This window comes from Carcharhinus amblyrhynchos, chromosome 33 (genome assembly GCF_965287045.1).
Source record: "Carcharhinus amblyrhynchos chromosome 33, sCarAmb.v2.hapA, whole genome shotgun sequence".
In the NCBI taxonomy this organism is placed as follows: domain Eukaryota; kingdom Metazoa; phylum Chordata; class Chondrichthyes; order Carcharhiniformes; family Carcharhinidae; genus Carcharhinus; species Carcharhinus amblyrhynchos.
This window is the reverse complement of record NC_137356.1, coordinates 4212640-4236034: the sequence shown is the minus strand read 5'-3', so window position 1 is coordinate 4236034 and position 23395 is coordinate 4212640. Positions and strand designations below refer to the sequence as shown.

The 23395-nt window shown below is 47.8% G+C and overlaps 1 protein-coding gene across 1 annotated transcript in view; it reads right to left on the bottom strand.

Moving 5' to 3' along the window:
- Positions 1 to 15920, bottom strand: part of LOC145360967 (prostaglandin E2 receptor EP1 subtype-like) — a 107367-nt gene extending 91447 nt beyond the window's left edge. Inside the window, exon 1 of the mRNA XM_080216470.1 lies at positions 15902 to 15920. The gene's annotated coding sequence lies outside the window, so the exon portion shown is untranslated. The remainder of the gene's footprint in view (positions 1 to 15901) is intronic.
- Positions 15921 to 23395: the final 7475 nt, after the last annotated feature.

Genomic DNA, 23395 nt, shown 5'->3' with positions numbered 1-23395 from the left:
TTCCTTCCCTAAAGGGACATTAATGAACCAGATGGGTTTTTACAACAATCGACAATGGTTTCACAGTCATTAGACTTCTAATTCCAGATTTTTACCAAATTCAAGTTTCACCATCAGCTGTGGTGGGATTCGAACCGGGTCTCCAGAGCATTACCCTGGGTTTCTGAGTCAAGGAACAACACCACCTCCCCTTTAGAGAGATATGAGTGCCCAAAACTCAAAGGTTGGTTACCCGGAGCTATTCAAAGGGGGAGAGAGAATTAGAGAGGTGGGGAGGTTTGAAGATGGAATAGAGATTTAAAGAGAGATTTAGAAAGTCTAATGGCAGCAGATCTATCTTGCATTACGTTGATCTTTCTCTACACCCAACACTACATTCTGCACTCTCTCCTTTCCTTCTCAGTGTACTTTTTGACACAGAGGGTGATGCATGTGTGAAATGAGCTGTCGGAGGAAGTGGTTGAGACAGGGACATTGACAACATTTAAAAGGTATTTCGACAGAAACATGAATTGGAAACGTTTAGAGAGATATGGGCCAAATGCAAGTAATTGGGGTTAGCTTAGATGGGCTTTTTGTATGGCCAAAGGGCCTCTGACAATGCCATAGATTCTATAATATTATTATACTCTATTGAATGGTATGCTTTGTCTGTATAATGCACAAGAAACAATACTCACCACTGTATACTAATACACATCACAATAAGAAATCAAATCAAATCCAAAAAAGATTTAGGGAGATGGGTGCTTTTGGGAGGTAGGGAAATTTGGGAAGGGCATTCCAGGGATTAGAACAGGTGAACAGAGTGGTGAAGGAGGCATTCAGCATGCTTGGTTTCATCAGTCAGGACATTGAATACAGGAGTTAGAATGACTTGTTGAAGTTGTACATGAAATTGGTAAGTCTACACTTGGAATACAGTGTACAATTCTGATCACCCTATTATAGAAAGGATATTATTAAACTAGAAAGAGTGCAGAAAAGATTTACTAGGATACTGCCGGGACTTGATGGTTTGAGTTATAAGGAGAAGATGGGATTTTTTTCTCTGGAGTGTAGGAGGTTGAGAGGTGATCTTATAGAGGTCTATAAAATAATGAGGGGCACAGATCAACTAGATAATTAATATCTTTTCCCAAAGGCAGGGGAATCTAAAACTAAAGGGTATAGGTTTAAGGTGAGAGGGGAGAGATACAAAAGTGTTCAGAGGGGCAATTTTTCACACAAAGGTTGGTGAGTGCCTGGAACAAGCTGCCAGAGGTAGTAGTAGAGGTGGGTACAATTTTATCTTTTAAAAAGCATTTAGACAGTTACATGGGTAAGGTGGGTGTAGAGGGATCTGGGCCAAATGTGGGCAATTGGGATTAGCTTACAGCGTTTTAAAAAAAAGGACAGCATGGACAAGTTGGGCCGAAGGGCCTGATTCCATGCTGTAACCCTCTATAATCCTATGACTCTAACCCAGGCAGCTGATGGTCAGGGTAAAGGTCACCATGGGTGGGGAAGAGAACACAGAACAAAGAACAAAGAAAATTATAGCACAGAAAGACACCCTTTGGCCCCCCAAGCCTGCACTGACCATGCCGCTCGTCTGAACTAAAGCTCCCTACCCTTTCTGGGGACCCCATCCCTCTTTTCCCATCCTATTCATGTGCTTGTCAAGTCGCCTCCCCCCCACCTCCCCGAAAGTCACTATCGTATCTGCTTCCACTACCTCCCCCAGCAGCCAGTTCCAGGCACCCACCACCCTCTGTGTAAAAAAATAACTTGCCTCGTACATCTCCTGGCCCTCTCGCTCCTTAACCTCTGCCCCCTAAGAGGCCGGGATTGGAGGAGCGCAGAGTTCTCACGGGCTTGTGAAGCTGGGAGAGGCGGCAGGGACAGGGCAATGGAAGAGTTTGAAGGGGAGGGTGAGAGTTTGCGAGACTGAGAGGCAGCGAGGGTGGGATTGAATGAATGGCGCTGCACGTAAGCAAAGTATTGCTGCCGACAGCCTGTTTTAACCACTCTATCTTCACGTCTGGGTTTACTGCCAGCGTTTCTTGCCGGTGGGATCATCCATCACTAGGGCCTCGCGGTGTCTGTGATACTGGAGGATTGTTGGACTTTGAATGTGTAAAATGAAAAGAGTCAGTTGCCAAAAAGAACTCTTCCAAACCCAACCTTTCAAAAGGTGAAGTTTATTTACTGCAAGCGAGAGACAAGCCCTGTCAAAACGATGAGATAAATCGCATTGTCCGTGATGAATGGATGGTAATAATTATATATTTAGCCGCACATAACAAGGCCAGCAAGATCAGACCAAGTACTAGCCGTTCGGAAGAAGGTGCTGTATATCACGTCGCAGTAATTGTACACTGTGCTGGAGAAAAGGCGCATTTCCCCAGCCAGCACTGTGTACTCCTGTGGTTACACACTGTACCTAACTTCCACTCTCGTTAAACCTGGCATCAGAACGCAACGCCTGCCTAAGAATATTCTGTACCCTGCCCAGCTAACCTGGAGGGGGGGGGGAGCATTCGCCTCGTGTAGCATTGAGCCTTAACCCAGCCTGTCCTTGTCAAGGAGACCCACAAAAAACCTTTGGGAGTCAAGATAAGATGACATCCCCACAATAGGGTTGGTCCTCAGGTTACCAAAACATCAAATTTAAATCCGATAGGTTTCTGTTAGTTAAATGCCTAGTTCAATCTGATTGGGTGGAATTCAAAAACAGCCTGTTGTCTTGGCAACACTACTGCCTGGCCGCTTAATACAAAAGTTTCACTTTGTGTACTCTATATGCACCTGCATCTTCCCTAAGTACAATCAAATCATGGCTGATCTCTCCCTGGTCTCAAATCCACTTCCCCACCTGTTCCTCATCACTCTTGTGCCCACTGACCTTGCTGGCTCTTGCTATAGCTCAATTCTAAATCTCTCATCTTCCTTTTTCAAATCCCTCCATGGTCTTACTCCCTCACTCTCAGAGGGACACAGTGTTATAAAAGGGAGGTTGATCTCTCTCTGATTCTTTTTCAGTCACTGTCAAAATAGAACTAGGTTTTACCTTCTGCAATCTTCTGTCTACTTTCTTCTTTGCTATCTTCATTATTTGAGATGAGGCTTTCTTTTAAGACATAATGTGGCTGTTACACTGGCAGATGGCAGCTACTAGCTGTCTCTCTGGATCTGAAAACTGTCTGTTATGCCCCTGATGACATGCCAACATCCCCACAATAGGATTGGTTCTCGGGTTACCAAAACATCAAATTTAAATCTAATAGGCTGCTGTTAGCTTAATGCCTAGTTCAAACTGATTGGGCAAAATTAGAAAACAATCTGTTGTCTTGGCAACACTGCTGCCTGGCCTCTCAATACAAATATTTCACTTTGTGTACTCTATATGCAAGTGTGTTTTCCTTTTTTTTGAAAACTCTAAGAACGGAAAAAGCAAAACCACCTTTTGAAAGACAATATTACAAACACCAACTTCACAACAATAGGAACATAGGAATTAGGAGCAGGAGTTGGCAAATTCAGTCCTTCCAGCCTGCTCCACCATTCAATCAGATCATGGCTGATCTTTCCCTCGTCTCAGGGAAAGGCAGCAGTGCTAACCGCTGTGCCACTGTGCCAGCCCTACATTCTCCCCCATGTCTGCGTGGGTTTCCTCCGGGTGCTCCGGTTTCCTCCTATATTCTGAAAGACATGGGAGGAGCTGGAAGAATGTGTAAACTGAAGTTTAGAATTAAGCCCACAATATCCACCACCCAGAAAGACAGGGGCAGCAGGCATAGGGGAACGCCACTGCCCAATTGGCCTCCAAGCCCCATACCGTCCTGCCTTGGAAATATATCACCGCTCCTTCCCTGTCACTGGGTCTTGGAACTCCCTCCCTAACAGCACTGTGGGTGTACCTACACATCATGGACAGCAGTGACTCAAGAAGAGGGCCCACCACCACCTTCTCAAGGGGCAATTAAATGCTGGTCTAGCCAGCAACGTCCACATCCCATAAATTAACGAATTTTAAAAATTGTCAGAGGTGCCTTGTTGATGCAAATTGTCATAGGTGTGAATTAATATTGTGTTAATATTCAGATACTAGTGAGTGTGATTCACTGAACATCTGTGTCAATGTAGAATGAACAGTGATCCAGATGTTGTATGGTCGATTATTGGACATTATACACAGCCTGTGTAAACAGCATCAGGAAAAGATAGATGATCGATGTTTGTACTAATCCACAAAACAGCTTCTTCTTCACACCTTGTCGGTCTGTTTAGTTTTGTTTATTTATTAATGTCACAAGTAGGGTCGACATTAACACTGCAATGAAGCTACTGTGAAAATCCCCGAGTCACCACACTCCTGTTCGGGTACAGTGAGGGAGAATTTAGCACGGCCAATGCACCCTAACCAGCACCTCTTTCGGACTACGGAAGGAAACCGGAGCAGCTGGAGGAAACCCACACAGACACGGGGAGAACATAGGGCTGGCACACTGGCACAGCAGTTAGCACTGCTGCCTCACAGCGCCAGATATCCGTGTTTGATTCCTGTCTTTGGTCACTGTCTGTGCAGAATCTGCACATTCTCCTTGTGTCTGCGTGGGTTTCCACTGGGTGCTCTGGTTTCCTCCCACAGTCCAAAGATGTGCGGGTATTGGCACCCTAAATTCTCCCTCAGTGTACCTGAACAGGTGTGTGGTGACTAGGGGATTTTCTCTGTAACTTCATTGCTGTGTTAATGTAAGCCTACTTGTGACTAGTAAATAAACAAACTTTAACTTTAGCGTGCAAACTTCACACAGACGGTAACCCAAGCCAGGAATCGAACCTGGGTCCCTGGCGCTGTGAGGCAGCAGTGCTAACCACTGTGCCAAACACTTTATCCGGGACTGTGAAAAATTAAGAGCTTTAAGTACCTAACCTCATTTGTTGAGTATCATTCGTAGTTCACACAGGAATGAGTTGTCAAAACAAATTGAAAATGAACATGAAACATGAGATTGTGTGGATTGATGGGAGTTTCAGTTCACAGTGTCCATTTGAAGTTAGAAGGGATACATCTGTAATGTTATTATGAGAAAGTTGACACTATTCCCAGGAATCTGTTCCACTTTGGCAACTATCCCTTTTGTAACCTAAGAATGGTGTTGCTTAGCCAGTAGTCAGAGTGACTTCAGAAGAGTGTATCTAATTCCATTCTCCCCCTTGTCACCCTCCACTATGAGAATTTAAGTGTAGAGAGATTGATAGATAAACTCCCCCCAACATTTCTGTATGGATCCATTCACTCCTTCATGAAGGAACTGGATGAAGATTTGTTTGGGGAGAGGTTTGTAGATCTTACATTGGAGGTATCTTCACCCCCACCCACCCCACTCCGAAGCCCCGAACAATATTTCTCCATCACTCACCACTGAAGAAAGCTCATTGCTGTTGGTGGGATCTTGTTGTGCTCAAATTGCTGGCTGTTTTCTTTTGGGTAAATGTAGCAATCTCCTCGGGGGGGGGGGACGTTGCCGGGGGGGGTGTTGCTCAGGAGATGTGGGCAGCCTGTTCTCCACAGGGTCCACCTGTCATTTGTTGCTACCATGTCCTGCTTACAGAGAAGGGAAGAGTGCCCGTGATTGCATCGCACTGTGGTCTGGGTGACGTGCCTGCCGTAACTGAACAGCCACGGGCGCGTGGAGGCGGGTGTGAGCATTGGCAGGGGGCAAGGTGGAGAATCGGGATACTGGGTGCACGTCCCAGTTGTGCAGTGATGGGAGTCTGGTTCTTTGAGACTGAGTGAGGGGCTGGGGTGGGCTAGACAGGTATCATGTGAAGGCGCAGCCACTGATCTAGACCACCCACAGGATCACTTGCATACACTAAGGGGATTGGCCATGCTAAATTGCCCCTTAGTGTCCAAAGATGTGGAGGTTAGGGAGATTGTCCGTGGTAAATTGCCCCTTAGTGTCCAATGATGTGAAGGTTAGGTGGATTGGCCATGTTAAATTGTTCCTTAGTGTCCAACGATGTGCAGGTTAGATGGATTGGCCATGCTAAATTGTTCCTTAGTGTCCAACGATGTGCAGGTTAGGTGGATTGGCCATGTTAAATTGTTCCTTAGTGTCCAACGATGTGCAGGTTAGATGGATTAGTGGGGTAAATATGTCGGGTTATGGGGAGAGGGCGATGTCAGCGGATCCTCCAGTGTCTCTTACCCTGGCCGCTCCTTGCCTGAATACCAGCAATATCACCTCACATTACCCTCTGTTTCCTGGCATCCTGATTTCTGATGGTTTAAGCTGCAGCAGGTTTCGAGGGAGACATCCTGTCTTTAGGAAGGGAAATCTGGGCCACGTGGATTCAGTGTGACAGTGGCTGGCCCCAGAGTGGAACAGCAGAGGCAGCACATGATCCACTTGGTCCCGCTCCACAGGTATTCAAACAAGATGGGCACACGACAGGCACACATTACCCACCTTACTCTGAATGAGAATGAGTGGTGACCACAGACCAAGCCATCTCCAGCCCCAAAATCCACCCCTCCCTCTCTCCAGAACAAGTCATAGCATTATAGAATATCTACAGGGCAGAAGGAGGCCATTCGGCCCATCAAGTCTGCATCTGCTCTCTGACACACCATCTAACCTAAGCCCATAACCCCACACATTTACCCTGCTAATACCCCTTGCAACACTAAGGGGCAATTTAGCATGGCCAATCCATCTAATCTGCACATCTTTGGACACTAAGGGGCAATTCACCATGGCCAATCCACCTTAACCTGCACATCTTTAGACATTTGAAAATGTTGTGCAGTGTGAAGGAGATACAAATGTAAAGCAGGCACGGACATATTTTTAGGTGCAGTGGATTGGCAGAACATCAGTTGCAGCAGTTTGAGGCAGACCCCATTAGGAAATGAGTTACAGCTCCAATGTCCAGATACATTATGTCAATAAGATTTGAATAGTATAAAGACAGGATGTGCCTTTCCCAGCCACGCAGGATCATTATTGTCACATAATTAGACACGATAGCTAATGAGTCGTCACTGAGATTCCAGAAGCTGCAAATGTGAAAAAGGATTTATTTGATGATTAGGGGATTTTCACAGTAACATCGCTGCAGTGTTAATGGAAGCCTCACTTGCGACTAATAAATAAACTTTTTTAAAAAATGCTTAGGGGATAAAGACAGACCAAGCAATGGGGGAGAAACCTCCTCTCCCTCTCTAAAATAGCAATTTTTTTATACATCCGTGGGACATGGGTGTCGCTGGCTGGGCCAGCATTTATTACCCATCCCTAGTTGCCCGAGGGCAGTTGAGAGTCAACCACATTGCTGTGGTTCTGGAGTCACATGTAAAAGTTAAAGTTTCTTTATTGGTCACAAGTAGGCTTGCATTCATACTGTAGTAAAGTCACTGTGAAAATCCCCTAGTCGCCACAGTCCGCCATCCTGTTCAGGTGCACTGAGGGAGAATTTACATGGCCAATTCACTTAATCTGCACATCTTTGGACAATAGGCCAGACCGGGTAAGGACGGCAGATTTCCTCCCCTAAAGGACATTAGTGAACCAGATGGGTTTTTCCGACAATGGTTTCATGGTCTTCAGTAGATTCTTAATTCCAGATTTTTTTTACTAAATTCAAATTCCACCACCTGCCGTGCCGGGATTCGAACCCCGGTCCCCAGAACATGAGCTGAGTTTCTGGATTAATAGCCTAGCGATAATACCACTAGGGATCTCTTAAAAATCCCCCGAGAGGGGTAGACGGGGATCTCTTGATTGGTTGTTCGTCCATCGTCGTCAATGAGGACCTCGACACCATTAGTCATTTTGAGATTGGTTGCGGTGTGTCCGAAGATGACTGATCAGGGCCAATTCGGGCACGGAATGTCCTGGCGCATATTGGACAGACTTGTGTAGACACTGCAGTTGTTATGCTGGTGGCTCTGGACTTGCACAGTTGACGCTTAAGTTGTGCTTCAGCAATGCACCTTGCTTCATGAGCTTGACAGCCCTTGTGGAGGCAGTGCCAGGTAGGGCAGTTTTGTGCCAGCATTTCCCAGCTGCTCATATCTATGTCAAGCGACTTCAGGGAGGCCTTGAGTGTGTCTCTGTAATATTTCTTCTGCCCTCCATGCGAGCGTCTTCCAGCAGAGAGTTCCCCAAAAAGGAGCTGCTTGGGTATGCGCTGGTCTGACATACGGATGATATGACCTGCCCACCGGGTCTGTGCTCTCATCAGCAGTGTGTGGACTGATGGTAGATTTGCTCTAGACAGAACTTCAGTGTCTGGTACTTTGTCTCGCAATCGGATGTGTAATATTCTGCAGACAAGTCATGTGGAAATGATTGAGCTGTCTTGCATGCCTTCGATACACAGTCGATGTTTCACAGACATACAGGAGGATAGTGAGTACCACGGCGCTGTAGACGTTCAGTTTTGTTGCTGGGCTGATTCCTCAATGTTCCCATACAGTGGAGCGCAGTCTACCGAAAGCAGAACTTGCCTTTGCTATTCTGCGGTTAACTTCTGTATCAATAGTCACTGCTTGGGAGAGGGTGCTGCCAAGATAAGTGAACTGGTCCACTGCCTGTAGTTTCTGCCCTCTGATTGTGATTATGGGTTCTGTGTACGGTGCATGAGGAACAGGCTGGTGCATGACTTCGGTCTTTTTAATGTTGATGATGAGTCCAAAGTTGTCACAAGCTGTGGAAAATTTGTCCGCACTGACTTGCATCTCTGGCTCTGAGCCAGTATTCAGGGTGCAGTCATCGGCAAAGAGGAAATCTCTCAGAACAGTCTCCTTCACTTTGGTAATAGCTTGAAGTCTCCTCAGGTTGAAGAGCTTCCCATCCCACTCTGTACTTGAGGCTGATTCCAGCAACACTGTCCTGGAAGGCATCATTCAGCACGGCAGTAAACATCATGCTGAACAGTGTGGGTGCGAGCACACAGCCCTGTTTGACGCCACTGGTGACTGGGAATGCCTCAGAGGATTCTCCGCCATCCAGTACTCTGGCCATCATGGAACTGGCGCACCATCTGAATGAATTTGGGGGGCAGCCGAACTTTGACATGATCCTCCACAGTGTCGAAGGCTTTTGTGAGGTCAACAAAGGTTGTGTAGAGCTCGTGATTCTGCTCCTGACACTTCTCCTGAAGTTGGCGCGCAGCAAAAATCATGTCAATCGTTCCATGACCTTTGCGGAAGCCACACTGTGACTCTGGAAGCAGGCCCAGCTCCAGATGAGTGACCAGACGATTTAGCAGGACTCTTGAGAGGGTTTTTCCTGTGATGGAGAGCAGCGAGGTTCCTCAGTGGTTGTCGCATACTTGCCGATTGCCCTTCCTCTTGTAGAGGTGTACGATGGAAGCATCTTTAAGTTCCTGAGGAATGGATTCTTGCTTCCAAAAGGACTGGAACAACTGGGTGAGCTTCTCAATAAGTACAGGACCAGCAGCTTTGTAGATCTCTGCGGGTATGGCATCTGCCCCTGGGGCTTTGCCACTGGATAGCTGGCTGACAGCTTTCGTGACTTCGGCTACTACCAGTGGGTCATCCATCTCTGCAGGATCTGAGCCTTCTCTGTAATGAGAGTTGTACCATCTGTACTCAGGAGGGGGGAGCTCCCGAGAGATTGAGGTCCGTAGAGAGTTTTGAGGGCTTTGTAGAACCGTTTCAAGTTGTTTCTGTCAGCATATCCCTGTATTTCATCTGCCTTGGCGCTCAGCCAGGTATCCTGTATTTTACACGTTTTTCCTGGACTGTCCTGCGAGCACTGGGAAAAGCATCTTTCTTGGCAGCTGAAGATGGGTCGTTCTGACAGGCCCGATGAAGACAGTGCTTTTCAACAAGTAGAGTCTGTATCTCCTCATCATTCTCATCGAACCAATCATACCGCTTGCGGGTGAAGGACCCAAGTGCAGATGTATGGACAGCATCCCTGATGTTGTCCTCAGCGCTGCCTGTGAGGTGTAGGTCAGCAAGCTTGATTTCTAAGTCTCCAGCCAGTGCTGAAGCTATGCTGGGGTTCTTCAGCTTGGCCACATTGATTCTTTTCATAACCTTACTTCCTTGTGGTTGCCTCTTGGGTCTGATGCGAAGCCTCATATTGGAGACAATGAGCCTGTGATCTGTCCAGCAGTCAGCACCACACATGGCCCTGGTCACTCTGACATCCTGCCTGTCTTTTCTCCTGTCAATGACATAGTCGATAAGATGCCAATGCTTAGAGCGGGGGTACATCCAGGAGGTCTTGTTACGGGTAGGCAGATGGAAGGTTGTGTTGGTGATGAGGAGGTCGTGTGCTGCACAGGTCTTCATTAAGAGTAGGCCGTTACTGTTACACTTGCCCACTCCATGCCTCCCAATGACTCCCTGCCAGGTTGCAGAGTCACACCCTACTCTTGCATTGAATTTGCCAAGCAAGATCAGCTTGTCGGTACTGCTCACTGCTGATAGGAGGGGGTCTAGTTCTTTGTAGAACTTGTCTTTCATCTCGTCCGGGTTGCTCATTGTGGGGGTGTAGGCGCTGATCAGGGTGGCTTGACTTCTGTTCTGTAGCGGAAGCTGTAATGTCATAAACCGGTTGTTCACACCCTTGGGTAGACTATCAAGCTTCTGAACAAGGTGACTCCTGACGGCGAATCCAACTCCAGCATCACGACGCTCATCGCTGCTGCAACCGCTCCAGAAAAAAGTGTATCCACCTCCAGTTTCAGTAACTGACCTACGTTGGCAAGATCACTCAGGGCTGCAAGAGGTTATTGCAGAAGGTCGAGGGACATGGAGTTGGGGGTAGGGTGTTAGCGTGGATAGAGGATTGGTTGTCAAATAGGAGGCAGAGAGTGGGGGTCAGCGGGTGCTATTCGGATTGGCGGATGGTGACTAGTGGAGTGCCCCAGGGGTCGGTGCTGGGGCCTCAACTTTTTACCATTTATATAGATGATCTGGAGGAGGGAACCGAGTGTAGGGTGTCGAAATTTGCTGATGACACCAAGATTGGGGGAACGGCAAATTGTGCGGAGGGTGTGGAGAGTCTGCAGAAGGATCTAGATAGGCTGGGCGAATGGGCCAGGAAATGGCAAATGGAATTTAATGTTGGCAAGTGCGAGGTGGTCCACTTTGGTAGGAATAATGGTAGGAAGGACTATTACTTACGGGGCGAAAAGCTGCAGCAGGCGACGGTGCAGAGGGACCTCGGGGTCCTTGTGCATGAGTCGCAAAAACCCAGCTTGCAGGTGCAGCAGGTGGTCAGGAAGGCGAATGGGATGCTGGCCTTCATAGCGAGGGGGATTGAATATAAAAGTAGGGAGGTCTTGCTGCAGCTGTATAGGGCATTGGTGAGGCCACAGCTGGAGTACTGTGTGCAGTTTTGGGCGCCGCACCTGTGCAAAGATATTTTGGCCTTGGAGGGAGTGCAGAGGAGGTTTACTAGGCTGATGCCGGAGTTGAGGGGGTTGAGCTATGAGGAGCTATGAGGAGAGGCTGAATAAACTAGGCTTGTACTCGTTAGAGTTTAGAAGAATGAGGGGAGATCTCATTGAGACGTATAAGATGATGAATGGGATGGATAGGATAGAGGTGGAGAGACTCTTCCTGCTCAAAAAAGACAGTAGGACTAGGGGGCACAGCCTCAAGATAAAGGGGGGGCGGTTTAGAACGGAGTTGAGGAGGAACTTCTTCACTCAAAGGGTGGTGAATCTCTGGAATTCTCTGCCCGTTGAAGTGGTGGAGGCTGCCTCGCTAAATATTTTTAAGACGCGGGTTGATGGGTTTTTGATAAGAGAGGGGGGATTAAGGGTTATGGGGAGAGGGCGGGAATGTGGAACTGAGCCACGACAGATCAGCCATGATCTTATTGAATGGCGGGGCAGGCTCGAAGGGCTAGATGGCCTACTCCTGCTCCTATTTCTTATGTTCTTATGTTCTTATGTCATGTGATAATGTGGTTGATGGGAGGAGCTATGTCCGTAGCAGAAAAAAAAACAGTTCTGCCTGGGGTTAGTTTAAAGACAAGGCAATTTTGCTGCCTCGTCCACCACAGGGATCAGAATGGGCAAAAGGAAGACATTGGAAAGGTCCATTCACCTCGGGCAGGATTTTATAGTTTCAGGATGAGCGAGGACATAAAATCCTGTCCGAGAGGTTTACAAGCTCCTCTGAAACTCAAGTGCTGGAATTTTACTGCCTTGCCCACCCGAGGCACATTAGATCTCACCTAAGGCCAACAAAGAATGCTGTTCTGTGAGGCTCACCCACCCTGATTTCAAGGCGGGCATGCTGGTAACATTTGGACAAAAATCTCCCTGAAAGCTTCAAGCGTCAAGCAAGTATATTTATGGTTGCTAACTGTATTCAATGTTATTTTTGAGTCTGTAAGAAGAACGTTGTTTATTTGGAACTAAAACAGTGATAAATTAATAATTAGAGTTGTCTCTTTACATTGTTCAACAGTTAATAGATGAGCTGCTTCATTTGTTAGAGCCATATTAAATAAGTCTATTTTACAATAAAAGATCCCTCATTTCTCAGCGGAATAACTCCTGGAGCGATGCAGCCTATCCACACATTTATATCAAATATGGAAAAGTTGTTGGGGTTTAGTCTGGTATTTTGGTATAACTTGGGATTCTGGCCCAGGGACCTCACATTTTCTGCATCGACTTAAAAACATTTCTTTTTCAAACACATTATTTCGAATTACATCTGAGTTTCGCTTTTGTAACCCAAATTACAATCGTTCCTTTGAGGCTTTTGCAAGTTGTAAAAATACCAAGCGGGAATCCAGCCCCCCACAGGAATCATAGCAGATGGGGTGGGGGAGGTGGGGGGGGGAGGGCGGTGTGAGGTGAGGGGGGGGCGGGGGGAGGCGGTTGTGGGTGGTGTCACGGACCATGCAGGATTTTCCACAAGGCTGACTCAGAAAATGACTGGAAAATATCATAGAATCATAGAAACCCTACAGTGCAGAAGGAGGCCATTCAGCCCTTTGAATATCCAAAGGCCACAATCCCACTCAGACCCTATCCCCATAACCGTACATATTTACCCTACTAATCCTCCCAACACTAAGGGGCAAATAGCATAGTCAATCTACCTAATCTTTACCGATTTGATTTGATTGGATTTATTATTGTCACATTAGTACACAGTGAAAAGTATTGTTTCTTGCGTGCTATACAAACTATACCGTTCATAGAGAAGGAAAGGAGAGAGTGTAGAGTGTAGTGTTACAGTTATAGCTAGGGTGTAGGGGAAGGTCAACTTAATGCGAGGTAGGTCTATTCAAAAGCCTGACAACAGCAGGGAAGAAGCTGTTCTTCAGTCGGTTGGTACGTGACCTCAGACTTTAGTATCTTCTTCCCTACGGAAGAAGGTGGAAGAGAGAATGTCCGGGGTGAGTGGGGTCCTTAACTTTGCCGGCTGCTTTGCCGAGGCAGTGGGAAGTGTAGACAGAGTCAATGGATGGGAGGCTGGTTTGCGTGATGGATTGGGCTACATTCACAACCTTTTGTAGTTCCTTGCAAATCTTTGTTCACTAAGGGGCAATTTATTATAGCCAATCCACCTAACCTGCACACCTTTGGAGTGTGGGAGGAAACCGGATCACCCGGAGGAAACATGGGGAGAATGTGCAAACGCCACCGAGACCCAAGCCAGGAATCGAACCCGGGTCCCTGGCACTGTGAGGCAGCAGTGCTAACCACTGAGCCACTGTGCCGTACCGTGCCACACCGTTACCCACCCTCCCCCAACTTTCAAAACATCATTTGAGCAAGCGTTTTTGTTTAACCGCGCTGCGTCTTACCCCTCCCTGCGAACACACAGCTCAGGAATAACCTGTTGCACAGGCGCTGAAGTGATTCTTCCAGGAGAAAGAGAAGCCACGTGATATAAATCTTCTTTACCAATTTTGGAAATGATCAGTTACTCCAATAGACGATATTTGAAGGCAATTATTCCTGATTATAAGCTGACTTCAATATTTAAGATAAATGTCACCCAGTTTATTACAGATGTCTCAGCAAAGTCTAAATTAAATAATTTTTCCATGCAAAATGTCAGTAATATTTCAGAGCAGTTAAACCGCATCAGGGATCCCATCTGGTCTCTAATTTTAGTACTTACTGAACATAATGTCTCTGTTTCCTCACAATATTTCTCCACAGAAATTTTCTTTTAGTATTTATTTGTTTATGGGATGTGGACATCACTGGCTAGGCCAGCATTTGGGCAGCATGGTGGCACAGTGGGTTAGCGCCAGGGACCCGGGTTCCATTCCGGCCTGGTGTGGCTTTCTGTTTGGAGTTTGCATGTTCTCTCCGTATCTACGTGGGTTTCCTCCCACACTCCAAAGATGTGCGGGTTGGGTGGATTGGCCATGCTAAATTGTCCTTTACTGTCAGAGGGATTAGCAGGGTAAATACGTGAGGTTACAGGGAAAGGGTCTAGTGGGATTGTTGTCAATGAAGCCTCGATGGGCCGAATGGCCTCCTTCTGCACTGTAGGGATTCCATGGTTCTGATTCTATGGTTATCGCTCTGTATGAGTGCGATGAGGTTCAGACGGCTAGAGAAATCTCCTCACACAGCGGGTTGGGAGTTTATTTCCAGGGTTAATAACCTGAGGCACAAACTATTCAAGGTGGGGTGGGTGAAAGAGATTTGGGAAGAAGGCTTTTCACGTTGTTGGGCTGAATGGCCTATTTCTGAGCCACAGTGTCTCTGCATTTCCACGGAAGAAAAACATGCCTGCGTCCAGCCCACATGAAGGTCAGTCATTTGGCTTTGTGGGTTTCTGTGGGATCTTGCTGTGCACAGTTGGCTTGCCGTACTTACCCACAGCAATGGCTACGCTCGAAAAGAAACTAAAGCACTTCTGGGTGCTTCATCCAAAAAAATCTTTTTTCTCCCCCTGGGTGTTCCATGTTTAGGGAACATTCCGTTCCCTGGAATTAATCCCCTCACCTGAATCAATGTAATATTCAAACTCCTATCCCTTTGCCCCCCCCCACCACCCAAAAAGGGAGATGAAACATCCTCTCCTGAAAATAATCTGTACAACATTTACCCACAAATGTGATTTCTAGACTCAACGAGCAGTACAGCACGGAACCAGGCCCTTCGGCCCAACAGATCCCTGCCAACCATGGGTGCCCTCCCAGCTAGTCCCAATTACCTGCCTTAGGCCAATATCCCTCAAATCCTTTCCCATTGAGATTGTTTACACTGTTGTTTGTCCATCGTCGTTGATGAGGACCTCAACACCATTACTCACTTTGAGGCTGGATGTGGGGCGTTCAAAGATGACTGATCAGGGCCAATTCGGGCACAGAATGTCCTGGCACGTATCGGACAGACTTGTGTAGTTGTTGCGCTGGTGGCTCTGGACTTGCGCGGCTCGCGCTTAAAAAGATGGAGGCTTGAGGGGGACCCGATAGAAGTCTGCGAAATGTTGAGAGGTATAGACAGGATGGGTAGTCAGAGGCTTTCCCTAGGGTGGAAGAGTCAGTTATAAGGGGGCGTAGGTTCAAGGTGAGATAGGGAAGGTTCTCACCTCCTCAGACCCATTCGTCTTGGTAACATCCTCGTAAATCTAAGTGGGGGGATTGAGCCGACTGGAGTCTGGCCTCACTTAACAGCTGCCCGACCTGATAGTTCTCTGAAATATGAAGCCGTTGTGAAATAATCTCTCTTCCAAAAAACTGTTCTTAAAAATCGTGTGCTGGCCGGCTTCTCTTTAAACATCTCTCCCTTCGCTCTCCGTGCGCCCATCGCTGCAGACTGGCTCTGCAGTACAGTATGAGGTAAGGACAGGGTAGGAAAAGGATTTATCAGCTTGGCAAGTACAAGGTGTCCCGTCACTGCCTCTCAACGGGAAGGGAATGGATGAGAGACTCACTTGTTTATCCTGCTTCTTGTTCATTGTGAAAACTTGTTCTTAACTCCCAGGACATCACGGATCTGTTCCTGGCTCTCTGTACTTCCCCAGGTGCAAAAGAACAGGATGAGCAGATTCCAGAATTGCTTGAACTTGCTGATCTGAAGGCAGGATGGGCTGGAGGATGAGGAGCTGAAATAAAGACAGAAAGTGCTGGAAAGACTCAACAGTTCAGCAGCCTCTGTGGAAAGAGAGAAGCAGGGTTAAACTGTCACTTTCCACCCTGGATAACATTAAGTTGGGTTCTACATTTGGGAGGCATGGTGGCACAGCTGCCTCACAGTGCCAGGGACCCGGGTTCAATTCGGGTCACTGTTTGTGTGTACAGGGCACTGGTGAGGCCGCAGCTGGAGTACTGTGCGCAGTTTTGGTCGCCGCACTTGCGCAAGGATATTTTGGCCTTGGAGGGAGTGCAGAGGAGGTTCACTAGGCTGATACCGGAGATGAGGGGGTTGGACTATGAAGAGAGACTAAATAGACTGGGTCTGTACTCGTTGGAGTTTAGAAGGCTGAGGGGGGATCTTATAGAGATGTATAAGATAATGAAGGGGATGGATAGGGTAGAGGGAGAGAGATTCTTCCCGCTTAGAAAGGACAGCAGGACTAGAGGGCACAGCCTCAAGATAAGAGGGGGGCAGTTTAGATCAAAGTTGAGGAGGAACTTCTTCACTCAAAGGGTGGTGAATCTCTGGAATTCTCTGCCCATTGAAGTGGTGGAGGCTACCTCGCTAAATATATTTAAGTCATGGGTAGATAGGTTTCTGATAGACAGGGGAATTAAGGGTTATGGGGAGAAAGTGGGAAAGTGGAACTGATCCACTTCAGATCAGCCATGATCTTATTGAATGGCGGGGCAGGCTCGAGGGGCTGGATGGCCGACTCCTGCTCCTATTTCTTATGTTCTTATTTCAGTGTTGGTATCCACAGAAGCGTTGAAAGTTCTGAAGGGAAATTGCCAGGGTGATTGAGGAGAACAGTTTCCACTGCTGGAATAGGACTGGATGGACACCACTCTGTCCAATGTTAGACTGGCAAGCGTAGACCCCGGCTGTTCAGACGAACAATCATCCAGACCCGAAACGTTGGCTCTATTCTCTCTCCACAGATGCTGTCAGACCTGCCGAGATTCTCCAGTATTTTCTGTTTGTGTTTGTTATTGGGCTGGGCTGCTTTTGACAAAGGTGTCAGCGGAATTACTCGGGGAGGATTTGAAAAAAGATGGAACTTCATTTTTGGGGATTTAATCTGCGCTTGAGTGACCCGTCATGTGGGAAGATTGGGATTCTGGGATCGCTCTCCTGAGAGGATAGAGAGTCGAGGGAAGAGTTAAAGGGGGGAATTTAGAGCGACAAAGATTTACTGGGAGAAAGTGTTTGCATTGGCTTGAGGGCCGCTAACCAGAACGGACAGATTTGGCAGAAGGAGGAGTGAAGGAACTGAAGCGATTGTGCTGCGAGTTCTAGGGCGGAATGTGCCATCTGAAAGATTCACGGAGACAGGTCTAATCACAACTTGCCAAAGGAAACTGCAGAAGTATTTGAAGAGGAATCTGGGTCTGGGGCAAGGACGGGATAGATCGTAGCATTGAGAATCCGTACAGTGCAGAAGGAGGCCATTCAGCCCATCGAGTCTGCACCGACCACAATCCCACCCAGGCCCTATCCCCGTAACCCTACACATTTACCCTGCTAATCCCCCTGACACTAAGGGGCAACGTAACACGGCCAATCCACCTAACCTGCACATCGTTCAGAGGGCCGATCAGGTTAGAATTCATCCACTGGTCTCCATCACTGCTGCAAATGTGATTATTTGAGGCACCCCCTCAATCTGTAACTGCAGCCCCACATAACCTGCACCTACCCCAACACTCCCCAAAGATCCACAATCCCCCCCCCTCACACTGTAACAGCACCTCCAACATCCTCAATACCCCCTCCCCCACAACCTGCATCACCTCCCAAATCCCCCCCACGCCACAACACCCCCACAAAGTACACCACCCACAACATTCCCAACACTCTCCCACACCATCCCAACTCCCCCCAAAATCCATTACCCCCTCCAACACTGCAACACTACCCCCAACACCCCCCCATCCTCAAACACCCCCCCCAACCTCCGCACCAGGCACAACACCCCAAAAACTTGCACCACCCCCCCAAAACTTCCCTAAGATCCACAAACCCCCCCCCCACCACTGCAACACTACCCCCAATACTTCCTCATCCCCAACACCCCCAACCGCAACATTCCCCCCCCACCGCACCCCCCCGTCGCCCCACCCCCATATTACAGATTGATATCACCCGTACACATGCTGTATCATTGCGCCGTTGTCCAGATGGTGCTGAACTTGGCCATTTGTGGATGAAATCAGGAGGTATTTTTCACACAAAGGGCGCAGGAAATATGGAACTTCCTCCCCCGTGTGAAATCCAGCGGCACTATTTGATAAAACAGCCGGGAGTTATTCACGGTGTCCTGGCCGATATTCACCCCTCAGCCAAGATCACAGACATCGATTGTGGGGTCAGTTTCCTGTTACTGTTTTGGGGGGGGTGGGGGGGATCTTGCTCTGAGCAAATTGGCTCCTTAACAGCCGCTATACAATTCAAGAAGTATTTCGTTGGCTACAGACTGGCGTGCGTCACCCTGCGGGCTTGACCGGCGCTACAGAAATGCAGAACCTCCTCATGGCGGGCACTCTGCATTTTCTCCTCATCTCCAGAGTCCACATCAACAAGATACCGAAAGCTAAGAAGTGTTTCTCATCGTGTGGCTACGTATGTTCCGCAAGAGAGAAGCGCACAGAGAAAAATATTGCAAATCATTGCCCTGTTGCAATGCCTGATTCCGAATAAAAAGGAAAACAGAGCAGTTACCCAATCTGCGGAGGGCCTGGGGGAGGTTAACGTCACCCTTGTGTTCAGTAACTCCTCAGAGACCGGCGTCCCTTCGCCAGATTCCCCTTTATTTACAAACTCTATTCCAGCTCTCAGAGTGTGTCCGGCACAGAGCCAGAATCCGGGGTGTCAGTAATCCTGACACTCCTCACTGGACACACATAGGTGAGGCTCCCTGATCGGGCAGGCCAACCATTACCTCAATCAGGGAGCTCATACTCCAAGAAGCCCACCTCATTTCTTCATTTCTAGAATACAAAAGCAGGGATGTAGTGCCGAGACTCCGTAAGGCTCTGGTCAGACTCCATTTGGAGTATTATGAACAGTTTTGGGCCTCACAGACTTTGGGCAGCACGGTGGCACAGTGGGTCAGCGCTGCTGCCTCACAGCTCCAGGGACCCGGGTTCGATTCCTAGTTTGGGTCACTGTCTGCGTGGAGCTTGCACATTCTCCCCGTGTCTGCGCGGGTTTCCTCCGGGTGCTCACGTTTCCTCCAACGGTCCAAAGATGTGCAGTTTAGGGGGATTGGCCATGCTAAATTGTCCCTTAGTATCAGGGGGACAAGTTAGGGTGAATGAATGGGGGTAGGGCCTGGGTGGGATTGTGGTCGGTGCAGACTCGATGGGCCGAATGACCTCCTTCTACACTGTAGGAGTCTATGATTCTAAGGAAGGATGTGCTGGCCTTGAAGGGGGTCCAGGGGAGGTTCACAAGGATGATTCCTGGAATGAAGAGTTTAGCCTATGAGGAACGGTTGAGGATTCTGTGTCTGTACGTGTTAGAGTTTAGAAGGATGAGGGGGGGGATCTTATTGAAACTTACAGGATACTGTGAGGCCCTGGATAGAGTGGACGTGGAGAGGATGTTTCCACTAGTAGGAAAAACTAGAACCAGAGGGAACAACCTCAGGCTAAAGGGACAATCCTTTAAAACAGAGATGAGGAGGAATTTCTTCAGCCAGAGAGTGGGGAATCTGTGGAGCTCTTTGCCACAGAAGGCTGTGGAGGCCGGGTCATTGAGTGTCTTTAAGACAGAGATAGATGGGTTCTTGATTAATAAGGGGATCCGGGGTTATGGGGAAAAGGCAGGAGAATGGGGATGAGAAAAATATCAGCCATGATTGAATGGTGGAGCAGACTCGATGGGCCGAGTGGCCTAATTCTGTTCCTATGTCTTATGGTCTTATGGTTATGGGTCTGGTTGAGGTGCCTACACTGCGCTTACCTGGTGGTGGCTGAGGGGAAAGGGTAGGAGGGGGCAGCAGATTGGAAGGCGTCCTACCAGACGGCCATTCACTGATCAGATGGCGAACTCTGACCTTCCACAAGGAATTCACGTCAATTTATTTGGGACACAGCGTCACCTAGAGGCTGGGCTGAGCAGAGGCGATTTGCCCAGAGCGGCGAATCACGGCCAGAGACAGTACATGGACGGGAATGGTTCAATGGGATGAAACAGAAAGCGAGTCTGACTGGAAAACTGCCCACACCCACCATCATCTGAAGATTCCTAGGCAGATGGCACCATGGTTAGCACGGCTGCCTCACAGCGCCAGGTTCCTGGGTTCGATTCCTGGTTTGGGTCACCGCCTCAGAGTCTCATAAGAAACAATCCTGATTGGAGGGCTGAGATGTTACAAGGACGGCCAATGACGTCTATTTGGATTGACCTTTCTCACCGTGCGCTTCTCCACATCGGGGCCTTATTGGATCTGTAGTTTTTGGCACAGAGGACATTCAAATGGTTTCCCCGTGGTGAATGGATTCCCCTAACTGTTGCGGGGAGGTAGTGGTGCAGTGGGAATATCACTGGAATAGTTATACCGAAGTCCAGGCTCGTGTTCTGGGGGACTCCGGTTCGAGTCCCACCACAGCCTGACCGGTAGAACTTTAAATTCAATTAATAAAAATCTGGAATTGAAAAACTAGTGTCATTGACAAGAATTGTAAAAATTGGTTCATTTAGGGAAGGAAATCTGTTGTCCTTACCTGGCCTGGACCACATGTGCCCTTATGGGTGGTACAGTGGTCAGCACTGCCACCTCACAGCGCCAGGGACTTGGGTTCGATTCCCGGTTCGGGTCACTGTCTGTGTGGAGTCTGCACCTTCTCCCCATGTCTGTGTGGGTTTCCTCCGGGTGCTCTGATTTCCTCCCACACTCTAAAGATATTCAGATTAGGTGGATTGGCCGTGCTAAATTGCCCCTTAATGTCCAAAGATGTGCAGTTTAGGTGGATTGGCCATGCTAAATTGTCCCTTAGTGTCCAAAGATGTGCAGTTTAGGTGGATTGGCCATGCTAAATTGTCCCTTAGTGTCCAAAGATGTGCAGTTTAGGTGGATTGGCCATGCTAAATTGCTCCTTAGTGTCCAAAGATGTTAGGTGGATTGGCCATGCTAAATTGCCCCTTAGTGTCCAAAGATGTGCGGTTTAGGTGGATTGGCCATGCTAAATTGTCCCTTAGTGTCCAAAGATGTTAGGTGGATTGGCCATGCTAAATTGCCCCTTAGTGTCCAAAGATGTGCAGTTTAGGTGGATTGGCCATGCTAAATTGTCCCTTAGTGTCCAAAGATGTGCAGTTTAGGTGGATTGGCCATGCTAAATTGCCCTTAGTGTCCAAAGATGTGCAGTTTAGGTGGATTGGCCATGCTAAATTGCTCCTTAGTGTCCAAAGATGTTAGGTGGATTGGCCATGCTAAATTGTCCCTTAGTGTCCAAAGATGTTAGGTGGATTGGCCATGCTGAATTGTCCCTTAGTGTCAGGGGGATTAGTCGGATTGTTGTCAGTGCAGACTCGATGGGCTGAATGGCCTCTTTCTGCACTGTAGGGATTCTATGATTCTATGCTATGACGGTTTATGCAGAATAGTATCACCAGCACAAAAACAGACAATGCCAATGGGTTATTGGGGATATTTACAGAGGAATCGCTTCTCCACAAGTAAAGGGATTGGTGACTTGACCTGAAGAGTTTAGCTAAGAGATAGTCATAAAATGACGAATCACCCGGTGGAGAGATTATTACAGGCACGGCTTATCCAGCTTATCCTGAGGACAGTGGCAATAATCGAAACATGAGGATTAGGAAGTGAATGGTGGAAACGTGAGAGTGGAACATCGGAACACTTCAAACCACATCTGGGGGAGAAGCTCTGTTAAGCAGCGGGGGAAGAGACTTTATTCCCTCTGCAGACAAAAAAATGGAATGAAGAGTTGAAACGTTTAAATGATATCAATCTCTTCACAAACGGGCCAGTTGATGAAGATTAATTCACTGTTACAGGATCTGAAAAAGGGGTAAATTACTTAGCATTAGACAAAGGTCATATCCTTTGTCTAATCCAGAACAACATCAACCAGCAACTTAATTCAAGCTTGTAAAAGGAGCATGATGTAGCGAGACCGTGTAGACACTACAACAACGGATGAACGGTCAGCGTATGACAATCGCCCTTGCTGTTGGGGAGAATAACTCCGCGGTCACTGGCATTCAGCCTCTGATCTTTGGGTAAGTATTCTCCAAGGCAGCCTTCAAAACACACAACACAGAATCGCTGAGCAGAGACTGATAGCCAAGTTCCGTGCACATAGAGACGGCCTGAACCAGGATCTTAGGTTCATGTCACACTATCTGTACCCCTCACCATTTGGCCTAGGCTTGCAAAATCTCACAAAGTGTCCTGGCTCGAGACAGCTCACACCTCTTTAACCTGTGCTTAACCCACTCACCATTCACATCATCTGTACCTGTAAAGACTCACATTACAACCATTATCTTGCAATTGTGTCTCTGTCTATATATTCCGTTTGTGAACCCAACTCTCCACTCACCTGATGAAGGAGCAGCGCTCCGAAAGCTCGTGATTCCAAATAGACCTGTTGGACTTTAACCTGATGTTTTGAGACTTTTTACTGTAAAATAACCAGGCTGGATTCATTCTCAGAATAGGGTTTCATCAGCAAGGCTGGCATTCTGTGTCCGAGCTTCCACGTTTCCTGTAGAGAACTGAATTTAAGGTGCTGTAATAATGAATGGAATTAGTGGGTCTTTAACACCAGACACAGAATTTTCTGGAAAATAAAACCCAATTCTCTTTACCCCATCTGTCTCTCTCTCTCATTCACCTGACGAAGTTCATTCACCTGACGAAGGGACTAACCCCGAAAGCTTGTGAGTCTATTATCAAATAAATCGGTTGGACTAAAACCTGGTGTTGTCAGACTTTTTACTCTCTCTCTCCCACCAGCTCTGCATCAAGACATTGTGATGTTGATTATCCAATTCATCCATCGCCTCGAACTTCTCCTTGTGAGAAATCTTCATCTTGGCACGGTGGCACAGCGATTAGCACTGCTGCCTCACGGTGCCAGGGACCCGGGTTCAATTCCTGGCTTGGGTCATTGTCTGTGTGGAGTTTGCACATTCTCCCCGTGTCTGCGTGGGTTTCCTCCGGGTGCTCTGGTTTCCTCCCATAGTCCAAAGATGTGTGGGTTAGGTTGATTGGCCATGCTAAATTGCTCCTTAGTGTCAGGGGGATTAGCTAGGGTAA